General features: G+C 36.6%; 2 long non-coding RNA genes across 2 annotated transcripts in view; one reads left to right on the top strand and one right to left on the bottom strand.

The window, feature by feature from the left end:
* The window catches only part of LOC141554311 (uncharacterized), a 125,454-nt gene extending 110,261 nt beyond the window's left edge, over positions 1 to 15,193 (top strand). The window contains exons 2-4 of the long non-coding RNA XR_012485825.1: positions 1,898 to 1,984; positions 5,722 to 5,783; positions 14,734 to 15,193. This is a non-coding gene — a long non-coding RNA (uncharacterized LOC141554311). The remainder of the gene's footprint in view (positions 1 to 1,897; positions 1,985 to 5,721; positions 5,784 to 14,733) is intronic.
* The window catches only part of LOC141554312 (uncharacterized), a 148,355-nt gene that overhangs the window by 40,328 nt on the left and 84,840 nt on the right, over positions 1 to 23,187 (bottom strand). The window contains exon 2 of the long non-coding RNA XR_012485827.1: positions 3,314 to 3,366. This is a non-coding gene — a long non-coding RNA (uncharacterized LOC141554312). The remainder of the gene's footprint in view (positions 1 to 3,313; positions 3,367 to 23,187) is intronic.

Here is a 23,187-nt window from a genome sequence, read left to right as displayed (position 1 = left end):
TCCAATAGCCCCCACCCAGAGAAAGAACTGTGGAGACTGAATACAGATAGATGAATACTATTTTATTTTCTTTTTGTTTTATCTTTCTTGTATTTTTTTCCTTTTGTTATGATTTTTCTTTCACAACATGATTAATATGGAAATATGTTTAAAATGATTAAACATATGTAACCAATAGAAGAAAAAAAGTGACATTGTATGTATTTATATAGGTTTTTGTGTTTTTTTAAGGCAAGTTGTGCACAATAGAGGTTCACTGCATTTCATGTTTTATGTCCCTTTTGTAATCAACTTCATATATAAAAATATCCCTTTTTGATGGTCATTAAATTTTATTTTCTGTCATTCTTATAAGTTTAAATTAGGGGACAACTTAAACTATTTCTACAAGCAATCAATTCTGATGAAAAACAATTTTTGAAATGAAATCAATTCACCATATTGAAAATATAGTTTAACACTGTTATTATAATATTCCATTCCAAACCACTCCAATATAACTAATGAAATGGCCATTAATGGGAGCTCATTATTTCCACTGAACTTTCACACTTATCACTTTGGTTTTACTTTCCAGATAAGTTTCTATCATCTGTGTGGTATTTGAAAACTTTTTGGTTTCTTAGCATTTTTTTCACATTGAAGAATTATATATTTGGGCTGAGACCTGAAATTGCTTGAGAAATGATTTGACAAACTACTTGCTTAGCTGTTTTATTTGTTGTCTTGTTGAGTTTATCCACTCAGCTTTGGAACCCTCTGCCTGGGGGCTGAACTGTCCTGATTAGTGAGGGAGTCAGTGACTGCAAACTTCACCTAAGCCACTTAATTTAGCCACATTTCAAATCCCATCCAGCCTGGGCATCTGGCCATCTGTCCTGGCACCCGAGGGTAACATCTCCCATCTCAATTACACACCCCTTCCCCCAGGTCACTCTCCTCCATTTTCCATCTCTGGCTCTAGAAATGGTAATCAAATCACACTGAAAGGATTTGACAATCTACTTCCTTCCATTCACAATTCCTGTGACTCCCCAGACAAAAACTCCCTTCCATGGATACCCCCCTTATATGGATGGGCTCTCCCCATTGAAGCATAAGTTCCTAGAGAACAACTATAGTCTCACTTTTGAATTTGTATCCTAGGACTTAGTACAGCGAGGTGCTTCATAAACACTTTTTTCCCCCATTTTGCCCATTTTTAACATCTGATGATATTTAATTTATTAAAAAAAATATGTCCCTTAACCAAATACTTAAGACTAAATGTAGTCTATAAATATAGAGTAAATATACTATATATAGTATGAATTATTCTTCAAAAATAATCAGAAAGAAATATAAAATAGCACTAAATTCTAAGGTGTTGTTCTGAGTATAGGCTTTGGTAGAATCTAATCGGATCTAAAAACTGTGCTTGAAAGTAATATTATAAAAATTGGTTGAAATATCTATTGGCCCATCTTCATATATTTTGTGATATTTTTCAGTCATAGTATTATGACCTTCTGTAATTGTACATTTTATATAGTGATTTTATTTCTTAAACATAGAATTTTAAAATGATTATTATGTTCTCAGACAAAATTAGAATATTATCTTACTGTCTATACAAGCCCATTATTAACAACTTAATATTTAACATAAAATATCTGATATATTATTAGGTAATAACTAAGTAAAACGGACTCTCTTCATGTGTACAACTAGAAATATCCAAATAATCTTTTCAGTTCATTCAATGCAAAGATAAGGAAATACAAAATGGTTTTTGTTTTGTTTTATTTTTCCCCCTGTAAAGTAATATGTTTGATTATGGTCTGGTTGATTAGTTAATCATCTCCCTAACAAATATGTTTAATCACACAATCATTGCCCATATTTTCCTTTTTTCTAGGTAAATGATTGAGACAAGAACATCTCCTAACTTCAAATGGACTTAGACATTCTTCACTCTGGGACCTTCAACCCTTTTGAAATAATAGTGAGTACTAGAAAACAAACAATTCTGTAATACTCTGCATGAAAAAATGAAAAACAGCAGCTCAGTCAACAGGACTTAGACACTGAATTGTTTTTGACACGATAGTGATGATGCTTTTCCACTAATTCAGCCGCACAATCCAGCCTTGGACTCAGTAGCACCCATATGCTAGACAGCTGGCTGGGGCTCAGAGAACAGTCTTTGTCTGGGGAACAGAATTTTTTTCTTTGTGTAGTGAGCTGCCATCATTAGCACCGTGGTCTAACCAGCTGTGCTCATTGGAAATTACAGTAATGTTGTCTACTCGGGGAGTTGATATCATTAGTTGTCCTGGTGACATTTTTATGTAGGGGGTTTCATCTGTGAATTTTAAGACAGAGTTCCAAATTAGGTCCATTGACCTTTTGTTTTTCCTATGGTACTCTCCTCCATCTCACCGGTCTCTCTACCTTCCTCCTCATTTTTCTTCTTTTCTTCCCATCTACGTTATTGAGATGTCTATCTGTTTCACCTTTTCTCATTCTTCTCTAATTCTCCCCCAGCTCGTGTTTTTAATTCTTCTCCCAAAACCAGGTTTTAGAAATGGCATTTGTCCCAATCTTATGCCCTCTGCCTCCTCTAAGATCTCATTCCTGGCTTGTATACTTATCCTTGTCAGCTATCTTCTGTTGTGTTGACAACTCATTCTTTTCTGACGAGCTTTTCAGCCTCGTTTTCATGGTATGTCTGAGCCATTGCTTCCTTTTCATCACCCCTGCCAAAACCTCTCTCTTCAGCCTGTGTATGGTCTGCTGTCGCAGATCTGTTCAGTTTGAGGCCAGTGAATAAGTGGTAATATTCATTATGCAAAATGATGCTTAAATGATAGTATTATTCTCATTAAAATGTTGAGTAATTACTTTAAATACTACATTTCACCTAAAGAGTTGGCTTTTTGAATTGTATACTTCCCTAGAGAACAACTTATAGTAACTAATCAAGTGAAGAACTCTGTCAACATAGACCATATTTTAACCCATCGCAGGGAGCCACACCACAGAAACAAAGAAGGGTGATTTTTCCAACTAAAAAGTAAAGCTGGGGAAGACATATGTGTTTTAAGTAAACAAGACATATCTCTGAGTTAACCTGATTGAGAATAAGAAATTAAATAGAAAATGAGTTTCACACTAAAAACTTGCGAGCCTTTGACATAAAAGAATTGTGGAGGATAAGAATTTGGCAAATTAACTCTATCTGCAAGGGATGGATCGAATCCAGCTATAGTCAAATTCTAACTGCTTTTAATTCCTTCAGGTCTCATAATGTTTTCCCCTCCCTTCTCCTTACCTTGTTATTTTCCTTTTGACCACTTTTCTATACTCTCAGGTCAAGGGCTTGCCCTGCAGAAAAGAAAAAGCTTAGCTGAAAATTAGGAGGTTTAATCAAAGCTTTTCCAGACAGCATGAACAATCAGCAAACACTGAACTGGACAAAATGAAATGCCATTCAAATGGAAACAGCAGGAGCTTGCAGATTTCCCCAAACAAAGAATGTGACTCTAAGCATCGCTTCACTCCCCCCCCCCCCCCAGCTTTCCACTTCCCACTCCTTCCTGTAGAGGTTGTGAATGAAATCTGGGGAAGGAAGGGGGGAATGGGGGTTAGGGTTTGACGATGGAAGAGTCACACAACATTAATTCCTTGTGCAGCACAGAATGCAGGTCATTATTCTTCTGTGACAATATCCAGAGACCATTTGAATTTGTAGAGGTCCCCCTCCCTCTGTTTCTTTTTGGCAACAATCTACAATTCTCAGAAACTGGCTCGTTCTTTAGCTAGAAGATGTGTTCTAATGTGTCATGTTCAACCACTCTCTGTAAGGAGGACTAAAATGTGCTTTTCACTGTAACACAGAAGTTGGTGGAGAGAGGACATGATAAAACTCCTATTAGAGGGACCACATTTTCTCACTGGATCTGTTACTAGAGATTATTTCTTTGCCAAAAAAAGTTCATCTATTGCAGCATTCTCAGCACTGTGGATGCCCTCATGGTGAGCCATAATAGGGACAATATGTGAATAGCAAATGGTTGAAAGATGATAAATTAAACTGGTTTAATTACTATACTTCAGGAATTGGGAAAATCCATGATGAACACATGCGAGCAATTCACAACATTTTATAGTCACTTATTGGAAATGCAGCAAGAATGTTGGATAGTGTGGGTAGTGAAGAGAACATTTAACAAACCCATACTAGGTCCTACAATTGCCTGGGCAGCTAAGAGGTAAGATGATAGAGTGCTAGTTCCAGCATCAGAAAGATCAGAATTCAACTCCCTCTCCAAACATTTCCTAGCTGTGTGACCCTGGGAAAATTACTTTACCTTGTTTGCCTCAGTTTCCCCATTTGTAAATGAGCTGCAGAAGGAAATGACCAACCACTTTGCCAAGAAAACTCCAAATGGGATCACAAAGTGTCAACTGAAAATAACTGAATAAGAACATGATCTCATCAAACCCACTGGATATTTCCCATATCTCTTGCCCTCTTAGCTAAATACCTTGAAAAATCCTTCTACCACAGGTGTATTTCTTAGGGGTATGTCTCCAAGATCTATACTGAGTGCTCTCTTTTTATATCTACATTCTATCACTCAGGGATCTCATCAGCTCCCATGGATTCAATTATCATTTCTATGCAGATGATTCTCAGATCTACTTATCCAGCCCTAGACTCTCTCCTGAGATCCAATTGCTCATTGGATATTTTGAATTAGATGTCTGAAACTCTATACTTTCAAGACAGAATTCACCATCTTTCCCCCTCTTCTCTTCCCAACAAACTTATTATTGTAAAGTCATCGAAGTTTACAATTTCAGCATTATCTTGTGTCCTCCTAATTGCCAGATCTCATCATTTCTTCCTCTATAATATTTCTCCAGCACATCAAAAGCGATCAAATGAGATGATACATATAAAAGACTTTGCAAAACTTAAAGTGCAATAAAAATATGGTCTATTATTGTCATCATAATTATCCTCTCTACTTACACAGACACAACTGTTCTTATCATTTTTAACCTAGACTTTTGTAATGGTCTTCATATTCTCCTTGTCTCAGATCTCTCCCCACACCAATCTGTGAGATGACAAGATGATTTTCCTCAAGCATAGATAGGAGTCATCCTCTTATACCAGAATCTCTAGGAGTAACTGTTCCCTTCCTCCAAGATCATCTAAGTTCAAATCAAAAGGACCAAACATAAAGTTCTTTTTCATTTAAAGTTCTTCACAACTTGACCCCTTCCTCTCTTTCCAATTTTCTCCCATTCTCCTTTGTTCCATGCCTTCTATAGTCCAATCATCCAAGCCTGTTTTCTGCTCCTTACACATCACACTCCGTCTCTTATAAATCAGTCCCAGTGTGCCGGACAATGTGTTAAGCTCTGAGGATACAAAGAAAGGCAAAATAGTACCACTCCAAGAAGATGCTTTTTAAAAAAAATGTGGTTTTTATTTTGGGAGATGTAATATTCAAACAAGCATATACAAACAATTTATATACAATGAATACACTGGATATACTGGATGCACTGGAAGTAATCACCAGAGAAATTAGAATTCCAGGAAATTAGAAAAGATTTCCTCGTTTACAGTAGTTATTCCCCATAATTAGCATGCTCCCCCTTCCAATTTCTGACTTTGAATCCCTCACTTCCTTTAATACTCATTTCAAATTTTACTTTCTGCAGGAAGATCTTTCCCAGTTCTCAAATTAATTGGAGCCTTCCCTCTCAAAAATTACCTGTCTTTGGTAAGTATACCTAGTTTGTATCCATGAGAAAAGAATGGTCAAATGCTGCAGAGGTCAAAAAAAATGAGAATTGAGAAAAGATCCTCAGAGTAAGCAATCAGTAGGTTGTTAGTAACTTTAGAAGGCCTGCACCAGGATGTTGGATATTTCAGAGGAGAGAAGACGGCATATCAAGAGATGTACACAAAATTTTTTAAATTTAATTTTAATTTAAAAAGAGATGTATAAAAGGAGATTTAACAATAATTGATGACTAATTGAAACCACATGAAGTTGAGGTAACACCTGATTATGAGCTTTTGGTAATTTCCTCCACAAAATTCAAATTCAAAATAATTCAAAAATATTTTGCATGCTTTTTTATTATTTGGCATTTATATAAGGAACTAGGACAATAGTTCACCACCACCATCCCTAGCAGTACAGTTGGAATAGCCACAAGATTTGGAGTGTTAATATGTAAACAAGACCTCAGCACCCTATTATACCTTAATAAAATATGAATGCAATAATGTTTGATCCTGTCTCAGGTAACCTTTAAAAGACAGTTTGACCATTCAAGGCCTGGAGTAGTTGTGAGCCATGATCCTTGCATCTCTACCAGAGCAAGAAGAGGGTTCCTTCTCTCTCTCTTTTCCACCATTGTCTAAGGCATCTAGCCTTAAAACAGAGCTACTTGTCCAAAAGGACCCATCCTCATTCAGAAGTTGGGGGTTAGGAGCCCAATTGCAGGAGCTATAAGAGTGGCCGACAGACATAAATGCATAAGAGGCAGTTACTTAAGACTGGAAGAGACTTTAAGGAGGGTGAAAAAGAAAAGATTGAAAAAATTTTCAAAACCAGTTGAAAAGGAAAAAAAAGGCTAACAGCTATGGGAAGAAGAGAATAGCAGGTTCTAGTTATTGACTAGTGAGCCCTCCATTGTTTCCAGAGCTTTGTAAAGAGAGAACTTTATAAGGAGAAAAATATTATGAAGACTCAGTTCCAGATGTGTGAATTACCTTGGCCATTGTTCTGTTCCATACTCCATACACACTACACTACATACTACTATTGTCTTCTCTTTCTGTGTCATTTTCTTACAGACACTATGTGTGGGAAAATCTGCCCTCCTCAAAAAATTAATAAAATACATACATACATACATACAAACAAATGTAGTATGCTGCAGGTTTCCTTAGGGAAGGGAATTTTTGTGGCTACTCTTCTCACTATACTATACTAAATGAATATCCTGTCTCCTCACTATATAATGTTTTGATAAATACTTTTAATTGCATTTATTATCTGGTGGTTCGTGAAGAGCATACCAATGGGGGCTTGTGTACTAGAGCAGTAGAAGTCTAGAACCACTAAATACCCTACAATCTGAAGCAGTAATTACCCTCTGGAGAAAACCCTCAATTGAGATTGCAAGTTTGGAGAATACCCTCAAGGAATATATTATGGCCCATTTTACCAGTGAGAAAATTAAAACTCCAAGAGGTAAGATGACTTGGCCAAAGTCATATAGCTAGGACTTGGAACTTAGGTTTTCTGATCCCAAACCCAGTGTTCTTTTGCGTATGTTACTCAATTTACTATTTCTAATTTATTTATTTATTTATTTTTATTATTTATATTTCAACTTCTTACTGAAAAAAAATTTCTATCTATTATGCTGAAGTGTAACTTTATAGTAAATAGAGAAGAAAGACTTCTTCATGGGAAGTGAACAAAGCGACACCAGCTTTTCAAGGAAAGACTTCAAACACATCCAAAAAAGTGCATTTCCTCCCATGGTGACTACTCTGAAAGGGACAATACTCATTTGCCTTCCTGAGTCCTGGGTTTGTTTTAAAATTCATCTCATGACCTTATGGCCATAGCTAGAACATAGTCCACCATTTGTATGTGCTCACCACTCACTTGCCCAGGAACATTCTGCTCCATCATATCCCGTATGCACTTATTAAGTTGTATTTTTGTTAAATTTTCTGCTGTTATTTTTGCTTCCCTGTACAGTACAGTTTCCAAATTACAAAATAGGAGAGATGGAGCAGCCAGTCATGTGCTGGAGGACTCTCAGATCCAGAAAATATGGGTGGAGGAAAGGGAGGTTTAGAAAGTAGGTTGTTATATCTATTGCTGGCAATTTAGATTCAGAGACATTTCATCTGCAGTTCCCTCAAGTGTTGAATTGAATAAAAGCAGTTGCAGGAACAGTGGAGAAGGAGGTTGGGGGAGGGGTTGCAGGGAGCCCTTCCAGCTAAACGAGAAGAGACAGGCAGCTTGTAAACGGACATCACATCCTCAGCTTGGAATCAAAAGCACCAGAAAATCTAGGAGCCGGTCTTTATCAAAACAAGATGCTGCCATAGTGGGTCCAAACACCGCCAGGAAATCCAACTGACCTGGGCCCGAGAAGAAGGGTGTGATTAGGAAATAGACATTTATAATAAGGCACACATTAAGGATTATTGTGTTCCTGTGCCTAACACAATAGAAGAAAACAACCATTTAGAATTCAGTCATTTTATGTGAGCTAAAAAGAGAGAGAGATGTTGGTGTGGATTTAAGCCTTATTTTTGATTCAGTTAAAGTACTTATTAATTAAAACCTGGAATCATGGGCTGTTACAGTTGAAGGGGACCCTTGTAATCCTATAGACCAGAGATATCAAACAATTCCTCTGTGCAACTGAACCCAGATTAAAATGTAATTGGGAAATATTTAACAAAAAAAAATTAAAACATAGATATTACATTTGAAAACTAAATCAGTATATGGCCCACAGGGATCCCTTTGCCTGGGTTAGTGGCCTCCATATCTGTTTGAATCTGAAGTACCTCTAATGTAGAGCCGTCCATTCATTTTCCAGAGGACGACATCCTGAAACTTGGAGGAATAAACTCATTTGTTCAAGGTCAGGCAGTGAGTTAGTGGCCAAGCTGGAGCTAAAACCCAAATTTTCTTCCTTCTGATCCCGTGATCTTTCCTCATTCATTGCTTAAATGTTCAGCTCCAGGAAAACCCTGGAGATGACCACCAAAAATACATATAGGAGGTGGTTCCTGTCAATTAGTTGTTTTTTATTTGCATCATTTTCTCATGGAAACAGTGTTATAATTATGGGCCAGGGTTCCAGACTAGTCCACATATCTCATAATAGAATTGAAATACTGAATATCTGCAATGAAAAAAAATAGGAAAAATACTAAAGCACACTTGTACTTGAATAAACAAAGAAATGCAGTGGAATTGAATAAAACCCATTTTGCATTTATCTCGAATGTTGATGTTTAAGAAAAATTGATTTAATTAGGGAAGGAAGAGGAAATAGATAATTTTTTAACAGTTCAAAAGGGACATCTGGGCATTTTGAGATTTATGACATTAGTTCTTTATCTGATTTTACAACAAAACTGTCCTTTTCCTTGATACAAATTCATTCACTCCACAAGTATTTATTAAGCACGTCCAATAAGCCAGGCCCTGTGTGGGAAACAAAGCATTTTTTGACTTGAAGAAAATTATATTCTACCCTAGTAGATAGGGTATAAAGACTCAAGTATGGTAAAAATACACAAGGGCTTTGAACTGTTTTTGTAATTTGTAGGTTGTTGGCAATCACTTGTGATATGATCACGTTTGAGGTAATATTTGAACTGGACCTTGAAGGTTGTATAGGATTTTAATAGGGTTGGTAGAAAAAACCCTAATACAGGCATATTATACAAACAAAACTGTTTATAAATCCATTAATAAGTTGTTGTTGTTGTTGTTATTTGTGTTTTATTCTTGAAGTGAGCCAAAGACACCACACGTGTGATGTCTTGACTTGAGCATGAATTGGATTTGAGTGAGACAGAGATCCCCAAAGTCAGCTTTAAGAAGGAAGAAGAAAAAAAAATCAAGGTGATGAGTGGGTTAAGTCCAATGCATGTTCTAGAAAGAAAGACCAGTCCATTGGCTGGATTGGGACACCTAGTGAGAAAATTGTAGCTGAAGAAAAGGTAATTTTTTTTAGGAAAGAGGAGATAAAAAAGAAGAGCAGGAGCTTTTGAAAGGGGAAAGATCCAAAAATAAGGGACTATTTGAAGGAACAAATTTCCAAAAGAAGTAAGGATATTAGAAGAGGGATTTTTCAGGTGAAATTAGCAGAACTTTGAGGAGTGAAAGAGAAGAAGGGGAAGAGGGGAGAGGGCATGTGTATGACTCCTTAGAGGAAAAAGGAAAAAAGTGTTGATAAAGATTTTCAGTGGGACAGCTCCCATGGCAACTTAACTGTTCAAAATGATCCTAAAAGTCAGCATGGCTTCACTATATGGCAGAAAAGAGAGGCAGTATATGGTTAGCTGCACAGTACCTCTATAAGATAGGTACTGTTCTAAAGAGGATTATAATCTAGTCCAAGAAATATATTCATAAAATAATATAGTTTATGCTTGTATGTCAAAATGACTTCTAAAAATCCTCAGAAAACTTTAGTAGCATTTAGTTTGTATTTACTACCTTTTTATGTGTTGTCTTCTGCACCCCCCAACTCATCCACCTCAAGCAGAGCATATGCTCCTTGATGGATAGAACTGGTCCTCTCGGACCTTTTCAGACCCTTTGGTTCTCTCCCTTTCTTCCTATCTCCAGTAAAGTGTCTAATTCATATAGGTGCTTACCTGGCATATCAATTGATGAAAAAATATGCTTGGCCCTTGGTCTAAAATTTCAATCTGTCTAGTTTCTAACAAATGTTTGTTGGATTGAATTGATAAACTACTTACATCTTGCAATTTCAATTCCTTCATGTATTACTCCTAAACTTATACTTAGAAATGGACAATCTTATCCCTGTGTTAAAAACCAATGAGAACATTTCTGTCCTTTAAGATGTCAAAGCCATTAAAACTCTATGGTCCTGATATTACTGGCTCTGCCTGAGGATCAGGGTACCCAAAGGAAGGCTCAAGAGCCATCTCTTTATTGATTCTTGGTCCAATCTAGCCATTCATAACAACTTGCGAAGTTTAATTTGCTAGTATGCTGCATTCAGGACAGTTTTCATGCTGGCCATAGAGTTGTCAAAACACAAAATACTTCATTGATAGATGATTGATGGATGGAGCAGGATTTTTATTGTCATAAAATGTGCCATTACATAGATTTGGAGATTTGCAGAGTCCACTTGGAATCAATACTAGAGAAAAAAAATGAGGAATATAATCGTGAACTGTTTATAAATCCATTAATAAGTTGTTGTTGTTGTTATTTGTGTTTTATTCTTGAAGTGAGCCAATGACACCACATGTGTGATGTCTTGAGCATGAATTAGATTTGAGTGAGACAGAGATCCCCAAAGTCAGCTTCAAGAAGGAAGAAGAAAAAAAAAGCATGAAAGAAAAAAGGAGGAAAAGGACGAGGAAGCTGAGGAGGAAGTGGACAAGAAAGAGCAAGAGGAGGAAAAGGAGGAGGACAATTAATACAAAACCTGCTAAGAAGCTAGTTCACACCTTCCCACAAATATACACAGCATGCATTGGAGGAAAAGTTTAAGTATAATATTAATGAGGCACACACTTTACAATTTGGCTACATTTGTCCTGTTTTCTGTTCCTCATAAACAATTCCTTTGTTGTATATCTTCTGATCCCTTTCCTTTGTCATTTGTTCACTGTGTCTGAAATATCCTCTTTCTTCATCTTTGCCTCTTTCCCTGAATTCAAACAAAATCTTCTACGCCATCGTAATGTTGTGTGTATATACATACACATGCTTACATTTATATGTGTGTGCAGTGTGTTTTTATGAATGTATATACAAATAATTATTTCATGTTGGCTCTCCCCCAATAGAATTTGAGCTCCTTAAGAGCAGACTCATCTTCCTGAGTTCAAATCTAGCCTCAGACACTTCCTAGCTGTATCTGTTTTGCTTCAGTTACCTCATGTGTAAAATGAGCTGGAGAAGGAAATGGCAAAGCACTCCAGGATCTTTGCCAAGAAAACCCCAAATGGGGTCACAGACATTGACTGAACAACAAAGATGTAGGCCATATTTTTCTATTTCTTTGTTTCTCCATTGATTAGCACATTTGCTACCATTGCATGCAATTAATCAATGCCTTTTGACTGACTGATCTGATGATTGGACCTATGTGCAACTAGTTTAGAGCTACTGTAGAATAAAAATATATGCAGTGGGATAAACCGCAATAGGTGTTTCTATAGGACATATCCTGGGTTTCATGCTAGTGTAAGAATGGGACCCATAGATTAAACATAGCAGAGAGGGCTAAGGTAGAAGCATCAAGACCATTGGACAGAACAGAATCTGACACCTTCAGAGGCAGGTATTTATGTTTTATGGAACACACAGGTGCTCTCAGGCTCCCCTGGCCTCTGACACAGGCGTGCTCTAGGGAGAAGGGATGATTCAGACAGTAATGTACAGGACACAGATCTTCTGAGACTTTGTGACAAACTTTCACTGACCCTGTGACGTGGACTCCTCAAAGCTAAATCCCTTTGGGTTTTTCCATGTGTAACTAAGACCATGGACAGCGCATATCCCTTTCCCCTTAGAGAGCACTCAGGGGAACCAACCCTAAACACACTCAGCAACAGTCAGTCCCCACAGCTTAGCTGTGACAAGGTTCTGCCTCTAAGCACTCCAAGTTTCTCCCTAGGCACTGTGATGAGGGCTAATTTCCAACAGTAATAGATGACCTACTTCTGTGGGCTGGCTGCAGGCGGCCCCAACATGGGAGAGATGCAGGTGTCCTCTTTGGGATTTTAAAGTATATGCTTCTGCTATTTTTCTCATCCCCACAGTGCAGCTTTATCACCTTCCTTACTGCAGTCACAGATGCCTATATTTTAGAGCTTTGGGGTCTAGAAGTCAATGGAAGCATTGTTTTTCACATGACTTTTGACCTCTCTTGGACCAAGAGATAAATCAAATAGCCTTCATTACCCTCCTGTACATCTCACCTGTCTTAATTTTATGGGTTTGAGTTATAGTTTCTGATCATATCCCTGGAAAGGAGGATGGTAGGGATAGATCTGTGGGAGGAAATAGCATACCTGCCCTATAGGTTTACTGACAAGAGTTTCTAATATAAAAATTATAGGTGCCCCCTCTGCTACCTAGAAACCTAGGGGTTTCTTTCAAGTTCTATATTCCAATGGCAATTCTGTATCAGTCTTCAGGATATAGTTGCAGAAGAAAGCTTAAATGAACAGACTCATTCCTTGTGATTAAAGGATATCAGTTGAGTCAGGAAGACTCATTTATCCATGAAACCAAAGGTAAAAATCTAATTTCTGCTGAAGCATTTGTTTCCTCGAGGGCTGCCTTAGCTTCTAGCCTGCCTTAGCTTCTATCATATGTCAGCTCAAGTAAATGAATTATGTGTACCATTTTATGGTCAATTCTGACTACTTTTGCCAATTGAGATTGAAATTTGGAATTTCAGATAATTCTCTTGGTTTGAATTGGGATGATTTAGTTATTCTATTAAGAATGTTTGTTCAGGACCTTAATAATGTTGACATAAGCCTATTCTTTCTCCTTTCAAAAAAAAATCCATTAATGTATTTAGAGAGGAATGATCATTTGACAAATCATAGGATATGATAATAATTGTTTATTTCTTAAAAGGACCTGCTGACTTCTTTTCATATGCAAAAATAGCAGATATAGAAATGATTGCTAGTCTAGATTAGGCAGAAGCTTTAAAAGTGGGTAGAATCACTGATGGAAGACTACATTCTATTTTGAGAGAAGAGCTATTAAGAAACTTATATCTCTTTTTTTTTCTTCCTTTCTTCCTTTTTTCCTTTCTTTTTTATTTCTTTCCTCCTCTCCTTTTCTTTCTATTCTTCCCTCCTTCCCCTTATTCCTTTCTTCTTTTTTTTTCCTTCAGCAAGTATTTAGTAAAAAAAAGAAAAAAAAATCTTATGTAGTTGCCCCTAGGTGCCTAGAAAAAATATTTTATCTAAACTTAATTTTTAAATTTACAAGTATGTATTTTCTCTCCTTCTTCCGGACTTTCTTAACAAATATGCTTAATCAAAAAAACAAAAATGTGTATTTCATCATGTTTCTTATCAGGAGATGGTTCTTTGGAATCTTGGTTAGTCATTGCACTGATCAGAGTCCTTAAATTTTTCAAAATTCTTCCTTTTTTACAGTGTTGATATAAATATCTTTTCTCTCTGAATCAGTCCGTGTAAGTCTTGCCAAGTTTCTCTGAAATTATACTCTTCATCTTTTCTTAATGGAACAATAATATTCTATTGTAATCACATACTATAATTTGTTCTACAGTTCCCAAATTAATAAGCACCTCTTTAGTGTCCAGTTCTTTTCTAACCAACCCCTCAAAATTTGCTTTGGAAACTTTAAAATATGTTAAATAATATGTTAAAATATATTAAAATATATAATGTGTAATATATTAATATATATTAAAATATGTGTAGCTCTTATCAACGTTATTATTATTATTTCTTTGAACTCTTTGAGGTTTAGGCCTGGTAGTGATAGTAAGAGTATGCATAGTTTAGTCAGAGAGCAAGCATAGTTTAGTAATATTTTATGCATATTTCCAAATCACTATCTAGAATGTTTGGAGCAATTCACAGTTCCACCAATAACATATTAAAGGTCAGAATTGCTCCCATAGAGTGGCACTTGTACTCATTTACTTGAGTTGACATATGATAGAAGCTAGGGCAGCCCTTATAGAAGAAACAAATGCTTCAGAATTAAATTTTTACCTTTGGTGTCATGGATAAATGAATCTTCCTGACTCAACTGATATCCAGTAATCACACGGAATGAATCTGTTCATTCAATAGTAAATACCCCCCTTTGATATTTATTATTTTTCTTTTTTGTCAACTTTACCAATTTGATGAAAGTAGAAGTTTAAAGTTGTTTTAATTTGTATTACTCTATTATTTTTGGACAGCTACCTGATACAATGGGTAGAATGACTGGAAAGAGGAAGACTCATTTTCCTGACTTCAAATCTGTCCTCAGACACTTCCTATTTATGTAATCCTGGGTAAGTCATTGTACCCTGTATGTCTCAGTTTCCCCATCTGTAAAATGAACTAGAAAAGGAATGAGCAAACCATTCCAGTATCTTTGCCAAGAAAACTCCAAATGGGGTCACAAAGGGCTGGATTTGATTGAACAACAAGATGTAAAAAGCACTGTGCTAAGTGCCAAAGATACAAATACCACAGGAAGACATTCCTTCCTCTTAAGGAGTTAACATTCTAATGGGAGAGAAAACAAATATGGAAGATTTCAGCTGCATGTCAGAGAGAAAGCTACTGTGGTCCTTAGGGTACAGCAGCAAAGTAGATGGTAACGTCTTATATTTCATGTCATTTCCACTGATACAAATCATATCAGCAAAGACATATTCCCCACTACCGAAAAGGTTATAGGTTTGTTATGCAGACTAGCTATACCTATGTGTGTATGTATGTGTGTATGCACACATATCTATGCACATGCGTGTGTATACATATATGGACATGTAGTATACATGTGTGTATATACATATCTACTATATGTGTATATATTAATATATACCGATGTGTGTATACATTTGTGTGTATATGTATAACTATATATACATATACAAACTCACTCACTGAATGGAGGTACTTGATCACATAGTTTCATATAGAGGTACTGAAGAAGTACAAATAAAGGATTAGCTTAACAGTCCGTACCTAAAAGTTTCTCTAATTCCAAAGTGATGAAAGTGGAGGAATGGAGAGGAATTAAGCCATGCCAGAAGGAAAGTGTTGTATGGCATAGACAGGAATAAGTAAGATAAGTATATCCGTGCTTTCTGTCTACGTGTAATCAAAACTATGGTAAGGAAATGCTCACAAAGGACTTTGACTCTTCTAGTAATGTATTTTGCATATGGCGGCTGGACTCACGTGACCGACCAAGGCAGACATGCAGAAGTAAAACACAAACTCCGAGGACAGGATCACACCTTCTGGTGATTTGGTAATGGATTTAATTGCTATTTTTCATCCTTTAATACTCCAAGGATCCATGATTTCATCAGTGTGGGCACTTAGGCCAATGCTAATGCAAATCATAGCGCCTCCATGCCTCGGGAGGCTTCCTTCATGAGTTCCTGTGGCCGGCAAAGTTCATTTCCTGCTGGCTAGACCTCTGATAATAATTCATATAGGTCGTATACTCTGTCTTAGTACATGAAAACCACAGGCATAAACTTCATTCAATTTTCTTTTGATAATCAGAATAACACGAAACTTAATTATTATTATGGACATCCCGAAGTATTTGCAAAGTCTAAATGGAATACAAATCATGGCTTCTTTTGATTGATGGATGGATTACAGATAGAGATTGAGACTGGACCTGTGATCTCACGTTGCAGAGAACCCCTGGATGAGTAGACCCATTTTGCCAATAAAAGTCAGTACTTTCCGTGTAGTTTAGAGTTGTCAAGGAATCTGACGAGGGACTTTCCCAAGATCACCCAATCAGAATGGGTCAGAGATGAAGACTTGAGACCAGGATTCCTGACAGCTCTCCCCACTGCAGTCTTCTGTCTCTCCAGTAGACGATGAGCTCCAACAGTATTTTCAATATCATGGATGACAATGTGTTGGCTGCTTCAAGCCCCAGAATGCCAGAGGCCACCTCAGTGAGATTTATAATTTATAATCTTGCAATTCATATTAAAAAAAAAAAAACAAGTTAGTAAAAATCGTCCATTGCCCAGACTGTGACACATAGTTGGCCAGGCCCCCTATTGAATTAGTCCATCGGGACCTTTATCTTGGGCTGGCACTGCACACAGGAGTGAATTAATAGGGAGAGATTGTGTTGGATCTGATTTGGAAAATTAGCTATCTCCTTTAATGATCCCCAGTTGCTCTGTGGGAACAATAACAACAGTCCCAAATTTTAAAACATCAGAATATGGAATGCCATGTGTTAGAAGGATCAAAATTTAAAATGGCTCCAAGGGCAAAGGAAAACCAGGCTAGAGATTTGAGCAAACTTCACCCTGTGACTTGCAGAAAAGCACTAGTGTGTGAATATTGGAAGTGGAGGGGCTGGTCATGTGGCAAGAACAAGGAAGAACAACAAATGGACAGATGGCTTCTGCGATATATTAAAAGACCAAGAGGAATGGTCCCTAAGTCGAGAGCTTCTCCAAGGAGGATTCACAGGACATGGAAAAGGGCAGCATGAGAAGAGGATATTAGGGGCAATGGTGATCTTGGAGAAAGAGTCCCGCACATTGACCCAGAGATTCCATTGCTAAGTACATATAGCATAAGGTCAGTGATAGAATGAAAGGACCATCTACATCCAATGGACAGCTAGGTGGCTCAGTGGATAGAGCACTGGAAGACATGAGTTTAAATCCAGCCTCAGATACTTACAATGGGACTCTGGGCAAGTCGCTTAATCTGTTTGCCTCAGTTTCCCCATCTGTCAAATGAGCTGGAGAAGGAAATGGCAAACCACTCCAGTATCTTTGCAACTCAAATGGAGTCACAAAGAGTCAGACATGGAACAAATCCAAATACTCGAAACAGCAAATTTTTTGTAGCAGTAAAGATCTGGAAATACAGTAGAGGCACAAAGGTTGGAAAATGGCTAAGTAAGTCATCATTCATAATATCATGAGATATTACTGTGCTGTATGAAATAAATACAATAGACACAGAGAACCATGGGAAGAATGAATTCAAAATGAAGTAAATAAAACGAGGAAAAATGGTTTAGAAAAAAAATACAATGTAAATAAAATAATTAAAGCTGAATCCTGCAAAATGATAATGACCAAATAATCCCAAAGGAGAGATATAAGAATGTACTTCTTTCATTTTCTTTAAAAGAGATGAAGGACTAGGAGTTTAAAGCATTACATATAAGACTTTGTTCATCATGTTGATTTCCTTTGCTGAATTATTTTTTATAAAATAAATATATTTTATATAATTAAATAATTTTTATTATTTAATAAGAGATGACTGAAAGAAAGAGGAAAAACATTAAGAAATGTAGGTGATGTAGAAAAAAGGGTATTAATAAAAATTGCTAAATAACTAAAAATAAAATACACTTAAAAAAGAAGATTCATACAAATGAGATTATAGACCTTTGAAATATTATTTTAAATTGTTTTAATTCACTTAACAAGAAATTTGAAATTTTAGACAAAGTGCTCTGCTAAATAATTAGGGCAGCTGGGTTGCACAATGAATAGAGTCCCAGGCATGAAGTCTAGAAGGCTCACCTTTCTTTGTTCAGCACTACTATATAAATGTGAATTACTATTTGAATGAATAAGGTTTTTGTAAGCAATTATTTAATGCTGCAGTCTTTTTTCAGTTGTGTTTGAGTCTGTGACCTCATTTGGAGTTTTCTTGGTAGAGATACTGAGATGGCTGGCTATTTCCTTCTCCAGCTCATTTCACAGATAAGGAAATAGAGGCAAACGGGAGAAAGTGTTTTGTCCAGGATCACTAGATAGGAAATGCTGAGATCAGATTTGAACTTAGAGAGATGAGAGTTCTTGACTCCAAGCCCATCTTTCTAATCATTGCACCCACATGCTCCCCAGCATTAGAACCAGGATTTTCACTCCAGAGCCCTAAATTCCAAGTCCAGCCCTCTTTCCCCATGGCACAATGCTTCTTTTCACATTTATTACTATTTAGCACTCTGCCAATATATTTTCAGTAGGATAATAATTAGACTTAGGAAACTCAATGAGCCAGCTGGCTGCCCTTTGATATGTATCCAGGACCCTCTGGACATGAACAAAGCTTCTTGCCCGGCTACGTCCAGTTATGTGAAATCTTGGCCCTTCAGGGTGATGACATGATCCCCTTATTGGCTTCTGAGCAGAAAGAGCTGGTGACAGTGTGTATTTATTAAGGAATGACCTCACCCTCAGTTTTCTCTTCCCTTCTTTATTGGGAAGAAAGTTGAGACTTTGGGGCCATTTCCTGTGAGGGATAGAAAAGGGATGCTTGCCCTGCCTCTTCATCCTGGCTACCACCTAACAGCATAAAGACAAGCACATTTTCTGTCTAGGGGACCTGAGGTTACTTCTTCTATGTCCTGGTCTTTGGTGGATGAGTTTCTGTCCTAAAATGGACACAGTCAACCAGGAGGCCAACTTTGTAATTTAAGAGGTCTGAATCTCTTGGTGAGCCCCATACTGTAGATCTCACCTGCCTTTACCTATGTTCTAACCTAAGGCTGTCTTTCTTGTCTTTGTGTCAATCTGGAACTCCATTTATTTTGTCCTATGGTGGTGATGGGTCCCAGGGCCTGAGACATTACTTCTTTTCTTCTTCCCTTGAGGGGCTTGTGCTGTGGACCCATCTAGACTCAGGAGCCTGAGCTCAAATGAGAGACTCTTTGCCTTTTAATGTTAGAAAAATCTCAGTTCTGGATCATGTCTACCATCTTCAAGCACAAAGGTGCTCAGTGAGTAATATGAATCAAATATTATTGATGCAATTATTTTTCCATATTAACATTAAAGGGTATGAAGGTCTCACAATGTCCTTAAATAGAAACAAATTTTAAGAATTGCTGTCGTTTGCTCCTAGGAAATGGATACATACATACAACCACCTAAATTTGAAGCATTTTTCAGGATTGATCATTAGACATTTTTACATTTCCCCTAAGGTATTCACTAGTCACTATTTTCTGGCCATGTGGACAAGAACTAACCTTGACAATGGAGACTCTCTCTCTCTCTCTCTCTCTCTCTCTCTCTCTCTCTCTGTATGTGTATATATATATATATATATATATATATATATATATATATATATATATATATATATATATATATATATATATATATTTACTAGTGTATATCTAGACTTCAGTACTTTCCCAAGCTTAATATATTTAATTGCATTTATATAATAATTTAATTTTAATATATTGATAATCAAAGTGACTAAAAATAATTCATTTCAGTATGTTTGAGATGTCATTCTGTATTACAAATATTCATATTCTCCAATGATTTGTGACCTCATGAATGTATTTCCTCCAGTAATTCAGATTTGAACCCACCCATATGAGACCCATTCATGCTTTCCCATGAGTTTGGCACAGGGGAACCATTTCATGGGCTGAGGGCCTTCTTTGCCTTCTTTTGTAAAGATCCAACTACAGCACATGGGTTATATATCCATTGTTATCTCTTCTTTCCCATCTATGACCAAACCTTCTTTTGTTCACTTATTTCCTTCATGACATTCCCTATTGCCATTTATAATTCCTTTTTTTAATATATAATAGTTTTCTTACGTTCACCACCTTGCCATTGCACTCTGGGTGATATTCACTTTCATTACTTTAGAGACTAATATTCTGGAGTCTAAAGGTCATGCAATAAAACCAAAAGAATATTGGTATTAAAAAGAATTGTCTTTATTTCAGGAATAAGTTTGAGGTCATTTAGAGACCTTCACAATTTTCAAAGGCAAATCCAAGTTCAGTAATGCAGTGGAAGTCCCAAGACCTAAATTCAAATCTGACCTTATAAATTTATTGTGTATAAATTACTTAACAACTATCTTTCTCAGTGTCCTCAACTGCAAAATGGGAATTATGGCAGTATCTACCCCTCAGGGTTCTTGTGAGACTCAAAAGAATTAACATGTAAATTAGATTCATCATGCTATCCACAATACCACCTCTGTGCCTCTGATCAAAGGGTTACCAAACATGTTTATACTCTCTAACGTCTTTTTAAGAATCTTTGTGTGATTTTGACAAATTCAGGGAATATATCTCTTTGGAGAAGAGCCTTAAATTGTGACAATGTTCGCTACTAAATCAAATACTTTTTATTGACAGTGAACAATTACAGTTGGATCTAAAAATCTTAACATCTCTTACTAAATTTTATTACAGTAAAGATGTGATTCCATTGTTGAATGCAATTTATAAAAATAATTGTTTCTAGAACGATTAAAAATGTATAAAATGTTGCATGTATATAAGTCATTTGATCCTCCCCAAAACCATCTGACATAGGTGCTGTTATTGTTTCCATTTACAGATGAGAAAACTGAGGCTGAATAAGCTTACGTGATTTACTTGGGGTCACACAGCTAGTGGGTATTTATAAAATCTTGTTTTTTCTAATAGGCAGCTCCATGGCCCAGGGCATAGAGTGCTGGGTCTGGAATCCAGAAGACTCAGCTTTCTGAGTTCAAATCTGATCTTATTTATCATTTGTGTGACCCTGAACAAGTCCCTTAAATGTTTGCCTCAGTTTCCTCATCTGTAAAATGAACATAAGAAGAAAATGGTCAACCACTCTAGTATCTCTGCCAAGAAAACCCAGGGTCAGAAGCAAAGGGAAAAGAATGAACGTTTCCTCTTCATACTTTGATCAGGAATCCCCTTTCTTTATCTACAGACATTGCACAGCCTTTAGAGCCTATAGATTGGTAGTTATTGCTGGCCTTTTTTATGATAAGATCAGAGAATTCCCCATACCTTTGGCACACTCCTTTCCTTCAGACACCTTGAAAAGTGACCCCTCAGCACCCTTACAGTCATTTCACCTCCAGCATAGACTTCCTCTACATTGGCTTGGTCCAGTCCTGCTGTTTTTCCCATCTTTGTTCTATTCTGTGTAATTCTTGTCTTCTCTATAAGCACACTAACAATATTCGTGTCTAAATCCCTTTTTTAAAAGATCTCTTTGTGATCTTATTTGTTTGAACACAGGTACCTACACTATAATTTTTACAATGGAACTTGAAAATACCCTGCCATGAAAAAAAAAATCTAGTTGAATTCCTTTCTCTTTGAGTCTACTTAAATATCTTCTACCTTTAGCTCCCTAGAAACATAGGCGTGGGTTCTGTACCAAAATTCTTCTCTATTTACTGCATAGAAGGTAGGAGGAGAGGGCTACTAGTAATAGCAATATAAAACCATGTCTTTACTGAGTGACATTTTTTGATAATAGTTATTTCATATTCTTCACTTTCTTTACTATCCATATACACACATAAAGTCTTAATAAAATAAAATCAACTATAATAACATTAATATTATAATGAATTACCCGTGAGCTAATTCTTGTTAGAGCCAGAAATGGGGGCTTCTTACTTAGTGAGATTTTTTTCATTGTGGATGGCGTTTGTTTGGCAAGTGAATCTTAAGTCTGTAAGACCTTATATATGGAAGAACTATTTATCTGTAGAACTTGTATCTTTTTGTGTTTGATTAGAGCAGTCTTTTAAAATTTTTGTTAATTTTATTCTGAACTTAAGAAATAAAACAAGCATTTTCATAGCATGGTATAAAATAATAATTAAAAAAGATGATTGGACATGAAACTGCAAATCTATTATGTACAACTTAGTATTCCTTTTAAATATATAATAAAATTATCACATAACTTTTTTCTTTTTTCCTTTCCTTTCTAGAGGAAGACACAAACACATATGTGTATACATATATATTTACATGTATATACACACACATATATAATTATATAAATATGTATCTATATTTACATGTTTTTATATATGGATATATATGTAAAATCATTCTGTACATACTTCTCTATGTATCAGTTTTTTCTCTGGATGCAGATAGCATCTTCTTTCACAGATCCTTTGTTATTAATTTGGATAATTATAATAGCCATTGTTGGAGCTACTAGAATCCTCCTTCTTGACCTGTGCCATAAAATGACTTTAATAGAGTCAGCTGCAATACAATGCTAATGTATATTAGTTCTGTCCTTATAATGGTCCACATTAAATAAAAAAATGTGCACTATGTGAAGTGTTTGTGAGAAGACGGAGGTAGGATTTTTTTGATAGGGCATTCAAACTCATCACTAACAAAAGCTGTTTTAATTGATTCATCCCCAGACCTTCCCCCTCCCATTTTCCAGTGTGTTAATTGTCTGTGGCATGAATCCCCTTAATTATCCCCCTGGGAGGAAGGTCCTCTTTTTGTTTACTTTTTTCTCCAGTGAACAAGGTCATACTTTCTGCCTTTATTGAATGAGCCAAAAAGCGGGGTCTTTTCCCCCCTTGGTCTTCCTTGCAGTTTCTCGCTTAGAGGTGCATTCTAAATGAGCGGCGCTTGCCCATCTTCCCCCAGGCCCTCCCTGTTCGCCTTTGTGCGAGGGTCCAGCCATGCGCAGAGCCAGCGTGGGCTTCTGTCTGTGCGCCTGGCTGCAGGGAATCGGCAGCTCCAGTTACTGCAAGCAATTAAATTCCGACAGGAGCGAGGGATGAAGGAAGGACACTGATTTTCTTTTCCTTTGCAGTAATTGTCTCAGCAATCATCTTTGATCACCCAGAAGCACAGGAGGGAGAGGAAGGGGAGCTGACAT

Source organism: Sminthopsis crassicaudata, chromosome 2, assembly GCF_048593235.1.
Source record: "Sminthopsis crassicaudata isolate SCR6 chromosome 2, ASM4859323v1, whole genome shotgun sequence".
NCBI lineage: Eukaryota > Metazoa > Chordata > Mammalia > Dasyuromorphia > Dasyuridae > Sminthopsis > Sminthopsis crassicaudata.
The sequence above is the reverse complement of the archived record's forward strand: the minus strand, read 5'-3'. Positions and strand labels throughout refer to the sequence as shown.